A 13,648-nucleotide genomic window follows, 5' to 3' on the forward strand; every position below is an offset into this window, starting at 1 on the left:
AAATAAATAAATAAATAAATAAATAAATAAATAAATAAATAAATAAAAATAAAGGCCCCCTCCTTGATTGGCAGGTCCAAGGGTACAGAACAGTACTCCCTGTGCACCTCTCCTCTTTTGCGTCTTTGTAGCTGCAAGAAGTCCCCATTTACCCACATATAAAGTCTGGAGTTTGTTCCCCTTTGGGCCAGTTAGGTTTCCTTGAGCTCAATTGGATGCATATTCATCTCCATCCATTTATGGTGCACTTATTATGTAAGCCTCACACTTACTTATTTTAGAAAATTTCAACATTCTAAAAGTTGTTTATTAGTCATGGAAATGAATACTAACTACAGTCTCAGACAATTCTGAATAACAGTGGAATAACCCAATACTAGTTTACTTCTCACTTACTTAAGATCCCCATGTGGGTGAGGTGGCATCTTTCTTCCAATTTATAACTCAGGGACTTAGGCTGACCCCTTCTTGTAGCTATGTCATTTAGAACTTGACTTCCAAGTTTGATGGTGGAAAGGAAAGAGGATATGTGGGGAAAGCATACCCATTCTTAATTACCTCAGCCTGGAAATGACACTTGTGACGTCGGTCACATTCTGTTGGCTAGAAATCAATCCCATAGCACTGTGTACCTCCAGGGGAATCTGGGAAATGTAGTATTTCCTTTTTTTTTTCCCAGGAAAATGAAAGTAAAACAAGCTACTTGATGTCTAAGTAGCTTTTTCTCTGTCACAAGTTTTGAAGGGCAACTCCTCTCTTTGCTGGACAAGAGAACTTCCAGACTAGTATGCCCCATACTCAAAGGACAAGGAAAACAGAAAACACTATTTAATCAGGTACAAAAACTAAGATGAATACCATAGGCCAATATTTGGATTTGGCTCTACGGAGCTAGTGCAAGGACAAAGTTCTCTTTGAGGTCAGGGAGAATTACATTCTGTTAAATTGAAACCAGGTATCTGGAGGAAGATGGGGATGTAAGGAGCCAAAGGATATCCCCTTATTGTGGAAAGAGCTATATCAGTGTGAAAAGCCCTAAATCCATCTCTTACAGATTTCCATAGTCTTTTTATTACCAGAGTTGTTTCCAGTGACTTGGAACTTGGGAAGATTTAGCCAACAAGCTATGGTGATATTCCAAAGTCCAGGAATTAATCACGTCTTTTCTGGCCTTTTACTTTTAGTCCTGATACATACTATCAGCACTCTCCCTTCCTTCTCCGTCTTGGTTAACATTTTATTTGTATCTTTAATGATTTAACAGATGTCAAACTTTGTTATGGATTTGACAAGGGCTGACATTGCTCAAACGTCTTTGCCCAGGTCTGGCCCATTTATGAGGGGATAACAGACCACTGATGTCATTTTCATGTGCTTTGATGCAAGTTTTAGTGTCCCAACTCCCCTGTGGAAGGAGTTTTACACTTCTAAAGTGGTTGCAGCCTTCTTGTTAAGTTCTTTCCCCAACACGCATTTTACCTTCTCAATGAACAGTTTTTGTAATACCATTTTAGGATATTTGGTTCAACACCAGTCAGATCAAATTTTCCAGATGAGATGTATGGTTAAGAGAAGAAAACTTGAAATCTTCAGCTTCTAGGGGAGATGATGGACATTGTACATTGATCTGTATTTCCAGTCTTCAAAGAGATTAGGAAAAAAAAAACAAAAACCTTTGTGTTGTCTGTTCTTAGAACAGTTGCATTTATTGTTTAAAATAGCCTGACATATTATTCTCATTCCTGAACTTATACATGAGCAGATCTTAGAAGTTCTGCCAGAACTTTAGAAACTGCTTGATTGGTTAGTGTTCACCGGCCATATTTAAAGCACCCAAAGAAGGTGTAGCCAAAGAGAGGAACTAAATGGAGATCCATTGAATGCCAGAGACAAGTTGTGAACTATGCTGACCACGGAGAAGACCGGGCCTTCACCTTCAAGAGTTTATAGCCATATGAACTGTGTGAAAAATAAAAAATAAATTAACTGTATTAAAAGGGCACGAAAAGCATGGTCTGAGGCGAACTAATGGAAATACCTAAAGGAAACATAGGTAAAAGTATTTGGCTGATACTCTTTTAGGTGGAAGTATAAAAAATGTCCAAGTAGGAGTCAGGGCCCAGTAAAGGAGTAAGAGTTGAGAGGTTGTTTCTAGTGCAGATCCTTTCACTACTGCTTGTGTGACTTTGGGGGAAGTTCTTTAACTTTTATAAGCCTCCTTTACCTCAACTGAAAAACAGAGCACTGTGGATCCTGGCAAATACACTAATTGATTGTGGGGATCGGATAACACAGCATCTTTGAGAGTGCTTTAAAATGGTGAAGTGCTCCATCAAGGTAAAGGCAAAGAGAAGCCTTAGTTCTGCACTCTCAACTCTCTTCTTCATCTGTCCCCCACCCCCTCATCTACGCACAAACTGCCAGGACTCTTTTATTACAGTGCAGGAAAAAACACTTTTGGGTGGAGGTGGTATGGATGTGTTAGTTTTTTGGTATGCTACTTGGCACCACAAGTATATGTAAAAGGAGTAATTTGGATGAAGACCTTTTTTTTCCCTAAAAATTTGCTTCCAGCTGCTGAAATCATTTACTATGTGAATGGAAACATAATTTAACTACAGTAGGTTGTGGCACTTGGTGGAGACACTAGATCATTTCTCTGAAAATCAATTTGCCAAATTACCAATTGCAGGAAACCAGCAAGCATATATCTTTTACCCAATGGAGGAGAGCTTGTAAAGAGACTTTTTACCAGCAGAGGTAGAGGCAGGGGCAGGGCATACACCTGCAGACATAGAAAAGGCTATAAAGTGTGTTTAAGAGGAAGCTCATCCATTCACATCTTCATGTTGAGTCTTGGAGAATTGCTTCAGCATCTGAAATGTGACTCACATGAGAAATTGATAAGTGAGCTACTCTATCAAATCATCTATGGAAACTACTGGTGTGAACAATCACCAAAACTAAACTTTCAAAAAAATTCAGCAGTAACTCAGTCAATTCAACAACTTGATCAGATCAGTAGAGGGTGACCATTGATTTAAAAGAGAGTGGCGGGGCACCTGGGTGGCTCAGTCAGTTAAGCGTCTGCCTTCAGCTCAGGTCATGATCCCAGGGCCTGGGATCCAGCCCCGTGTTGGGCTCTCTCCTCCTCGGCAGGGAGCCTGCTCTCTCTCTCTCCCTCTGCCTGCAGCTCCCTCTGCCTGCAGCTCCCCCTGCTTGTGCTCTCTCTCTCTCTGTCAAATAAATAAATAAAATCTTTTAAAAAAATAATAAATAAATAAAAGAGAGTGGGTTGTGTCTGCACTGCTTTCCCCGTTGTGTGTGTGTGTGTTGAGGAAGAAATAGCACTGCAATGATGCTTTTAGGCAATGGAGATCTTCAAAGCGGGGTGAGAGTTAAGATCATAGTTTTCTATAGTTTATGCGGTTTGGAGCAGGATCCAGAATGGTTTTGAGGCTAGGACAAGAATGGAGACAAATGGTGGGTGTGAGATGGCCACAGAACCCAAGTGTATAGGTCCTGTCCCACGAATACTGGAGTCCAGACACAGAGAGGCCAGTCAGATTTCAGAAGCACACACAGCCAGTTTAGAGCTCTGATAAGAAATGGCTCTGGAGCTCCCCGGGTGGTCAGAAGTGTGGGTGGGCAGCATGAGTGCCAGTGTCTGAGAGCAGTGCAGGACCAAGGCAGTTGATGCTGGATCAGAAACCAGGAACCCCACCTTCTGGCCCCAGTGCTTCCTTTAAATTGATGGAGACCAGTGCTTCTCAAATTCTCTACGAAGGACTTTTTTTTTTTTAATTCCCAATCCATTTAGGACTGACCCATGGTCTCGGTGTAATGACATACACTCAGCTTGTGCCACATGTGACTTACCAAATAAATTAGGTGACACTTGAACTGGTCTACACTTAATTCAGTGAGATGACTCTATTGATCATGGGCTTGCATGTCTCAGAAATGTCAGAGTGTTGTAAATCTTGAAGTGTTTGTTCTCAATTTTGATCTTCTCTCTTTTTGAACTAATAACAAAGAATTTAGGGACTGTCACTGGAATAGGTGTTTTCAAAGTTGTTTTATACTTTGACATTTTACTGATACAGACGTGGGAGGTTGACTCATCTTTCAAATACTGTGATGCTTCCTTTATGGGTCATGGTTAGAGGATGAGATTGTGAAACTGCATATTGGGGAATGCTTCAGAAAAAAAGAAGCTAAAAATGCTGGTTAAGAAGATACTGGTTGTCCTGCAGCCTCCATTTCTCCTTCTCCTTTAGTAGTAGAACCACAGTCTCTAGCTTTGGAAGAGAAACTGCATTTCCCAGCCTCCTTGCCACTGGGAGTGGTCATTTGTTGAGTTCTGGGCAGTAGCATATAAGCAGAGATGGCATGACATCTTCTGGGAAGCCTGAGAGGGAAAGAACCGGAATGGGGACGTAATTGCTAGGGCTCCACCATTGCTATCTTTAGCTGCCTTAGAATTGAAAGCCCTGAAATGTGCAGCGACAAGACAGATAAAACCTCTGTCCCTTTCACCGTGGACTCAATGTGCCACACTAGTCTGCAAGATCAGAACGGGTATGTAGGAAAGAAATAAGATTCTGTACCTTTTTAAAAAAGGTTTTATTTATTATTTATTTTTTAAGATTTTATTTATTTGAGAGAGAGAAAGAGAGAGAGAGAGAGCATGAGCAGGGGGAGGGGCAGAGGGAGAGGGACAAGCAGACTCCCCACTGAGTGGGGAGCCTGACCCGACCCAGGGCTGGATCCCAGGACCCTGAGATCATGACCTGAGCCGAAGTCAGACATTTAACTGACTGAGCCACCCAGGCGCCCCAAGATTCTGTATATTTAAAGAAAGTGTTATTTTGGTATTTCATTTATTTGCTGAACCCAATCCTAAGCAATGTAAGTTCAATTTAAAAATCCTTATATTTTTTTAAAAGTATTTATTTAACAAAACATAGCTTACTTTCTTAATTCTTAAACTGAGAATTTAAAATGTGATTTAATCTTTGTGTGATTAACAAGAATCAGGGCACCTGGCTGGCTCAGCCCTTTAAGCCTCTGTCTTTGGCTCAGGTCATGATCCCAGGACCCTGGGATGGAGTCCTGCCTGGGGCTCTCTGCTCAGCGGAGAGTCGGCTTCTCCCTCTGCCTCTGCCCCTCCCCGCTGCTTTTGCTCTCTCTCATATAAAAAATCTTAAAAACAAACAAACAAAAAACAAGAATCACCACAAAGAGCTATGATTATATGTGCCAACATCTAGGAGACCACAACTACCGGCTTATGAGGACCATGTTTATAAGATTGCCTACCTTGTCAGCTCCACCTCTTTCTCCTTTCAGTGGGCCTGCATCTAGAAGGTAGAACAATCTGTTTAACAACTTCTTCTGCCTCCAGATAGCTGCACCATGGAAATCAAACATATTAAAACTGGGTAGATCAATTCCCCATCTCTTTATTAAACACTTAACTAATGTGCCGAGCACTGAGCTAAATGTCAGGCAGACACAGATAAATCAGGATAATTCTTGCTCTCAAGTTTTTAAAATCCAGTGGGACGTTGTCTGTGACATCAACAACATATTCTAGGAGCATGAAAGAGGAAGCTGTTGTTTTGTCTGGTGTTGGGGTGGGGCTCTTAGGAGAAGTGGGAAAGGCTTCACGGAAAATGTGACAGTGGAGCTGGGTCCTGATGTGGGATACTACACAGGCACAGTGCTGGTCAGGTCACTCGTAGGGACACATGAGAGTCATGGCAGGGTCGGAGTGTGTAGCATATTGGGAAAGTGGCCCGGGGAGGCTGGGCCTTGTGGCTGGAAAGGGAAGTTGAAGCCATATTTAGAAGGACTTTTAATGTTTTATTTAAGATTTTGGTCTTTGTGAGCAGTTGGGAGCATTGAAGTGTGTTATTTATTTGTATGATTCTTTTTTTAAGTTTTATTTTAATTCAATTAATTAACATATAATGTGTTTTTGGTTTCAGAGGTACAGGTCTGTGATTCATCAGTCTTGTATAACACCCAGTGCTCATGACATCACATGCCCTCCTTAATGTCCATCCCCCAGTTACCCTATCCCCCTCCCCCCTCCCCTCCAGCAACCCTCAGTTTGTTTCTTATGATTAAGAGTTTCTTATGGTTATTTGTGATTCTAAGCTGGACGTAGATATGACACAATCTCTAATATTAGGGAAATAAATCAGACAACACTGTGAAAGATATATTGAATGGGAAAAAAATCATAGGAATCTACTGCAGTTTATTATATACTATGATATACTACAGTATAGATGAGAATAAATCTCAAAACATTGGCCATGAGGGAGAGAGATGCTTGTGAGATATGTTTTTAAAGAAACAAGAAGACTTAGGGGGGTTGGTTGTATATGTGGGATGAGGGGAAGGGAGGAGTCAGTTCCAATGTGGGTAATGATACTGATATCAGACTCAAAAGGAAAATCAATTTTAGGGAGAAAGGTGATTTTAGTACATCATAGCATGTTAGGATAAGTCCTAAAGGACATCAAGGTTTAGTGTTTTTTCCTCTGCTATCCTTAGCAAATGGTGTTCAGTGATGCTCAGTGGTGTTCAGTGGTGCTCAATGGTGCCCACTGCACAGTAACAAAAGTATGCTCAGTTAATGACTAAATAATTCAACTACTAGAAAGGCCTAGGTCAGCAGCATCTGTGATGCTTGAAGCTGTGGGAGCTGATGGAATGAACAATCATAAGCATGAACAGAAGTGAAAAGAGAACTTAGGAACCTTAGGAAATCTTTTTTTTTTTTTAAGATTTTATTTATTTGACAGAGAGAGACACAGCAAGAGAGGGAACACAAGCAGGGGGAGTGGGAGAGGGAGAAGCAGGCTTCCCACCGAGCAGGGAGCCCACCGCAGGGCTCAATCTCAGGGCCCTGGGATCACGACCGGAGCCGAAGGCAGACGCCCAACGACTGAGACACCCAGGCACCCCAAACCTTAGGAAATCTTATTAAGGAATAAAGAGGAGAGCTAGTGAGAATTTCTCAGAAGGAGTGATCAGATAAAAATGTGTTCTAGAAAACAACATAAGACAGTTTTAAGATTAAGGTAGTGGTGAATTCTACTAAGTGCCACCAAAGAGGAAAGTTTCATGAGGACTAAGGTCAACAAATTTGGAATTAAGAATGACAGTGATCATATAGATCGACTTCTACAGAGTGATCTCTATAGAGCAATTTCTATAGCCGCATACCCCCACCTTCATTTCTGATTCAATTGGTCAGGGATATTTACATTTCTAGCAAGTTTGCAGGTAATACTGCTGCCAATCCAAGACCATACTTGGAGAACCACTGCTGTAGAATACCAGAGAGAGAAAACAACTGGATTATTTCAGGATGAAAGAGAAATAGTTTCCTCCTAAACTAAAAGTGTCTGAAGAGTGGAGAAAGGGGGGGGGGGCAAAAAGAAAGGCATTCTACTCACTAATTAAGACCTCATCACCTCCTGGTGGAGAAGTAACAGAATAGATTTTTCTTAAATATTTGAAACTGAAGAATTTTTGTCAAGACATGCGACCTCTTTGAATTTCTGTTTTCTGTTCTTTATAAAATAAAAGTAATAATAAAACCAAACTCTGTGCATTGTTCTTGGGAATAAATGAAATATTATGACAGTAATATGATAGCATTCACCTCAGTGTTTGGTGCTCAAATAAATAATTGGTAGAGTCAGAGCATATACATTATTTATCCAAAAGCAAAACAGCCTGTACATACATTAATGTATCTGGTAATAATTAAAATTGCCAATACAAATTTCCAGCAGCCCTCCAAAATATGTTTTTATAATTGGCTCTCCATTGCTATCTGTAAATTATAAATTGAGCAGGCGTAAAGGGCTTGATGACTGTTTTCAGGGACAGTGAAATTTAATACTACATACCAAAAAGATTTTTCCTTCTTTCTCTTTGAATATGTGCTGTTCCAAAATTTCTGTCTCCTGAAATATTTTCATCCGGTCACTTTTTAAAATAAACATTTCGGTTAATCATTTAACATTTATTTCACTAATGTGATGAGAGAATATAAATCACTAAAATGTGTTTGAGTAAAGACAGTGAAAATCTATTCAAATAAAAGAGTGAATGTTTGCTGAAGAATTGAATAGGAATCCAAACAAACACTATCAGTATTCTTTATTAAACGAATGAAGAATTCCTTTAAGTCATACTATGATTAAGTAATGAATCCACAAGACCGGGTAGACAAACCAGGATCTTGAGAAATAAAATTTAAATATGTCTTAACAAATATTCTAATCCAGTAGTTATCTTTAGGTAGGCAATAGTTATTGAGTGTGCTTCTTTTGATTATATAACAATGATATTTTAAAATTGTGTATGCATATTAAGGAAAATATTATCTGTGATAATATCAACTTCACATAATTGTTCTGAAGATTAAATTAAATAATATCTATAAAATATGTACATTACTTGGAACAAAGTAAACATGATAATAACAACAATAACAAACATAATACTATTAATATTTTTGTGTGAAGTTATGGTTAAGTCATTACTACATTTGCTTAATTTAATTACTATTACTTTACCATATAGTAGGTAGGTATTATCCTTAGCCTCATTTTACAGATGAGGGAAATTAAGACTTAGTGAGGTGAAGTAACATCCTAAGTAACACAACAAGTAAGTAGTGGAACCAGTATCAGAACCCAGAACTCTAGCCCCAGAGCTACCCTCTCCTACCCATTAACCACTACAGTATAACACCTCCATGTGTTGGCTGTGTACAGTATACATGTATCTAATAGAAGTGTTAATAAGAGAAAGCATAATACTAAATATGTATCCAATGCATTTAATTTGAAGTATTTAATTACAAAGCATGCCGAAGTTAACTTGAATATAGAAAATGTGTCTAAAAAGAGATGGTGATCATGTAGATAGATAGTTACTAAAACTTGCCAAATAAAATGTCACACACATTTAGCAAATCATGTATCTGATAAGGGGCTTGAATCAAGAGTAGATAAAGAACTCTAATAACTCAATAAGAAGAAGACAATCCAATTAAAACTGGGCAAAATATCTGAATAGACATATAAATGGCCAATAAGCACAAGAAAAGGTGCCTGATATCATTAGCCATCAGGGAAATGCAAATCAAAAGCACAATAAGATACCATTTCATATTTACTAGGATAGCTAGAATCAAAATGTCAGAAATAACAAGTGATGGTGAGGATGAGAAAAAATTGGAACTTTTATACACTGCTGGTGGGAATGTAAAAGAGTACATAGCCGCTTTGGAAAACAATCTGTCAATTCCTTAAATGATTACATAAGAGTTAACATATGACCCAGCAGTTCTACTCCTAGATAGGTACCAAAGAGAAATGAAAGCATAATTCATCCAGAAACTTGCATATGAATGTTTATAGCAGCGTTATAATAGCCAAAAGGTGGAAACAATCCAAATATCCATTGACTGATAAATGAATTAAAAGGGTAGATCCACACAATGGAATATTACCTGGCCATGAAAAGAAATGACGTTCTGATACATGCTACAACATAAGTGAAACTTGAAAACATTATACTAAGTGAAAGAAGCCACACAAAAATTTGTTTCTATACACTCACAACGAACTATCTGAAAAAGAAATAAAGAAAATAAGTCCATTCATTGTAGCATCAAAAACAATAAAATACTACGGGATAAATTTAACCAAGGAGGTGAAAAAATAAATAAATTTAACCAAGGAGTTTTGTGTATGCTGAAATCTGAAAGACATTGATGAAAGAAATTGAAGAAGACATCAATAAATGGAAAGATATCCCATGGTCAAGGATTGGAAGAATTAATATTGCTAAGACATCCATACTACCCAAAGCCATCTACAGATTAAATGCAATTCCTACCAAAATTCCAATGGCATTCCATGTATATAATGGAATATTATTCAGCCATAAAAAAGAAGAAAATCCTGCCATTTGTGACAACAAGAATGTACCTGGAGGGCATTATGCTAAGTGACATAAGTTAGACCTAGAAGAAAACCTACTGAATAATCTCACTTGTATGTGGAATCTAAAAAAGCTGAACTCATAGGAACAAAGAATAGATTGGTGATTTCCAGGGGCTTGTGGAGTGGGGTAAGTGCGGAAATGTTGGTCAAAGGGTACAGACTTCCAGGTATAAAATGAATAAGTTCTGGGGATTTAATGTATAAAATGGTGACTATACTTAACAATACTGTATGGTATACTTGAAAGTTGCAAAGAGAGTAGATCTTAAATATTCTCACCCCTGCCCCCCCCCCAGAGGTAACTATATGAGGTGATGGATGTAACTAACCTTATTGTGGCAATCATTTCATAATATTTACATATTTTTGTGTGAAGACCCATTACAGCTGGTGGAAGGGAATAGAGAAGTCTCTCTGAGGGAGGGGCAAGAACACTTCTATCCTAGACCATTAGAGGTCTTCTACAGCTGAGAGCTGGGTCTTCTTCATCACCAAGAAGGCCCCAGTGTTACAATCCAGTGACACAGTTCGTGCCTAAAACTGAGGCTTAATTTTAGAACAAGAGTAAACATTTCCCTCAACCCCTAAAACACAGACTAAGAATCAACAGCTAATAGCAGTCCACTGCCTGGAGAAGGACATGGGAATGCAGGAAGACCTATCCGAGGCACAGGAACAAAGGAAAGACCCAAAAGTGAGGGTGGGGCAGACACTAGGAAAAGCCTCTGGCAAACTACCCCACCACCCTAAATACAAAGTAATTCTATGGGAATTTGAAACATATGGTGCACTGAGTGTAACCTGAGTAACAACATCCTCCACACCCATTTAAATTTCTGACTAAATTCACTCAACGCCCCCCAAACTAAAGGCCTAGCAGAAGAAAAGATATGCCCATTTCCATGCATAAAATCTATTTCCTTTGGTCTCTACAATATATCTAGGTTCAACAAAAACTACTGGGCATAACAAGAAGCAAGAAAAAAATACAACACGATTTCAAGAGACAAAATAATGGACAGACTAGACCAAGATATAACACAGATGTTGGAACTATTGGGTAGGAAATTTAAAATGATTAATATGTCAAAGATCTAGTGGAAAAGGTGTACAATATGCATGATTAGATGGGTAATATCAGGAGAGAGATGGAAACTATAAGAAAGAATGAAATGGAAATGCTAGGAAAAAAATCACTTTAAGAGAGATGAAGGATGCCTCCAATGCCTGCTTGAGTCATCAGTAGAATCAATACAGTCATGGGAGGAATCAGTGTACTTGAAGATAGATTGATAAAAATCACCCAAACTGAAAAAGGAGGAGAAAGAGGAAAAGGGAAAACAGAACAGAGCACTCTGTGGAACAGATCTGTGGAACAATAACAAAAGTCTAACATATGTGTAATTAGAATCCCAGAAGAAAAGAAAGTGAATAGGACACAAAATATCTGTTCTTAGGAAGAAATAATGGCCGGGGTGCCTGGGTGGCTCAGTCAGTTAAGCATCTGACTTTTGATTTCAGCTCAGGTCATGATCTCAGGGTCCTGAGATTGAGCCCCATGTGGGCCCCATGCTCAGCGGGGAGTCTGCTGGAGATTCTCTCTATCCCTCTCCCTCTGCCCCTCCCCCTGCTCGCTTGCGTTCTCTCTCTCAAATAAACGTTAAAAAAAAAAAAAGAAGATATAATGGCTAATAATTTTCCAAAATTAATCAAAGATTCCAGTCAACAGATCCGAGAAGCTCAGACGATATCAATCAGGATAAAAACAAATACACTGGGTGCCTGGGTGGCTCAGTCTGTTGAGCCTCCAATTCTTTGATTATGGCTCCGGTCATGATCTCAGGGTCCTGGGACTGAGCCCAGCATTAGGCCCCCCACTCAGTGTGGAGTCTGCTTGTCCCTCTCCCTCTTCTCCTCTCCCTCTGCATGAGCTCTCTCTCTCAAATAAATAACTAAAATCTTTGAAAAAACCGCATGAAATACCCAAATATAAGTGCATTATATTCAAACTAGTGGAAACCATGGACAAAGAGAAAATCTTCTAGGCAGCCAGAGAAACAAAAGACAGATTATCTACAGAGGAACAAATCTAAGAATAACAGCAGATTTTTATCAGAAACTGCAAACCATAAGATAAAAAGAGTCATATCCTTAAAATGTTGAAAGAAAAACTATCAGAATTCTATACACACAAAAATATTTTTCAAATATGAAGAAGAATTGATGACTTTTCCAGAAAACAAAAAAAATAAGAAAATTTGTTGCCAGAGGTCTGTGCTGAAATAAATCCTAAGGAATTCTATTCAAACAGAAGGAATGTAACAACCAGACAAAAATTTGGATATACATAAAGAAGAGTGCTGGAAATGAACTAAATGATGAAAAATATAATTCACTTTTCTTAATCCCTTTAAGACATAAATGATGGCCTAAAGCAAGAACAGTGGCAATGTACTGTTCTATATATTATGTAAAAATATTATATAAAATTAAAATGTATGACAAAAAGAAGACCAAGTTTGGAAGCTTTAGCTAAACAATACTGTTGAGAGTGGACTCTGATTAGCTAAATATCTAGATTTCAAAACCTATGGAAACCATTAAAGCATTTTATACAGAGGTATAAAGAATAAGTCAATATTGAAGATAAAAAGGGAATCACAAAAAAATGCTCAATTAATATAAAGGAACAGAGAAAAAGAGGAAATAAGAACAAATGGAACAAACAGAAAGTGGCTAGTAGGATGGCAGACTATAATCCAACCATAGCAAAGATTGTATAAATATAAGTCATCTAATCATACCAATTAAAAGATAGGATTCTCAGATTGGATACAAAGCAAGACTCGGTTCTATGCAGTCTATAAGAAACCTACTTTAAACAGAAACATAGATTGAAAGTGAAAGAATGAGAAAAGCTATGCTGTACAAACTCAAAAGAAAGAGAGTAGGGGCACCTGTGTGGCTCAGTGAGTAGAGCATGCAACTCTTAATTTCTGGGTCATGAGTTTGAGCTCTATGTTGGGGGTAGAGTTTGCTTAAAAAAAAAAAAAAGAAGCTAGAATAACTATATATACATATATATTTTAAAAAGTGATCTCTACACCCAACATGGGGCTTGAACTCATGACCATGAAATCAAGAGTTGCATGCTCTACCAACTAAGCCAGCCAGGCACCCCCTGGAGTAGCTATCTAATATCAAAGTAGATTTTTTTTTTTAAAGATTTTATTTATTTATTTGAGAGAGAGAATGAGATAGAGAGAGCATGAGAGGGGGGAGGGTAGAGGGAGGAGATTCCCCACTGAGCAGGGAGCCCAATGCAGGACTCGATCCCGGGACTCCAGGATCATGACCTGAGCCGAAGGCAGTCGCTTAACTAATTGAGCCACCCAGGTGCCCTAATATCAAAGTAGATTTAAGAGCAAGTAATATTATCAGGGATAAAGAGGAACATTTCTTGATGATAAATTAGGGGTCAATTCATTATGAGGACATAATAATGATCAATGTTTATATACTTAATAACAAAGCTTCAAAATCCATACAGCAAAAACTGATAAAACTGAAAGAAGAAATAAACAGATTTACAATTATAGTTGAAG

At 38.4% G+C, this 13,648-nt stretch overlaps 1 long non-coding RNA gene across 2 annotated transcripts in view; it reads left to right on the plus strand.

Annotated features, from left to right (window-relative positions):
• Positions 1-13,648, plus strand: part of LOC118001195 — a 76,772-nt gene that overhangs the window by 6,398 nt on the left and 56,726 nt on the right. The window lies entirely within an intron of this gene.

The sequence above is a fragment of the Mirounga leonina genome, unplaced genomic scaffold (genome assembly GCF_011800145.1).
Source record: "Mirounga leonina isolate KUSES-001 unplaced genomic scaffold, KU_Mleo_1.0 Mir_53, whole genome shotgun sequence".
Lineage (NCBI taxonomy): Eukaryota > Metazoa > Chordata > Mammalia > Carnivora > Phocidae > Mirounga > Mirounga leonina.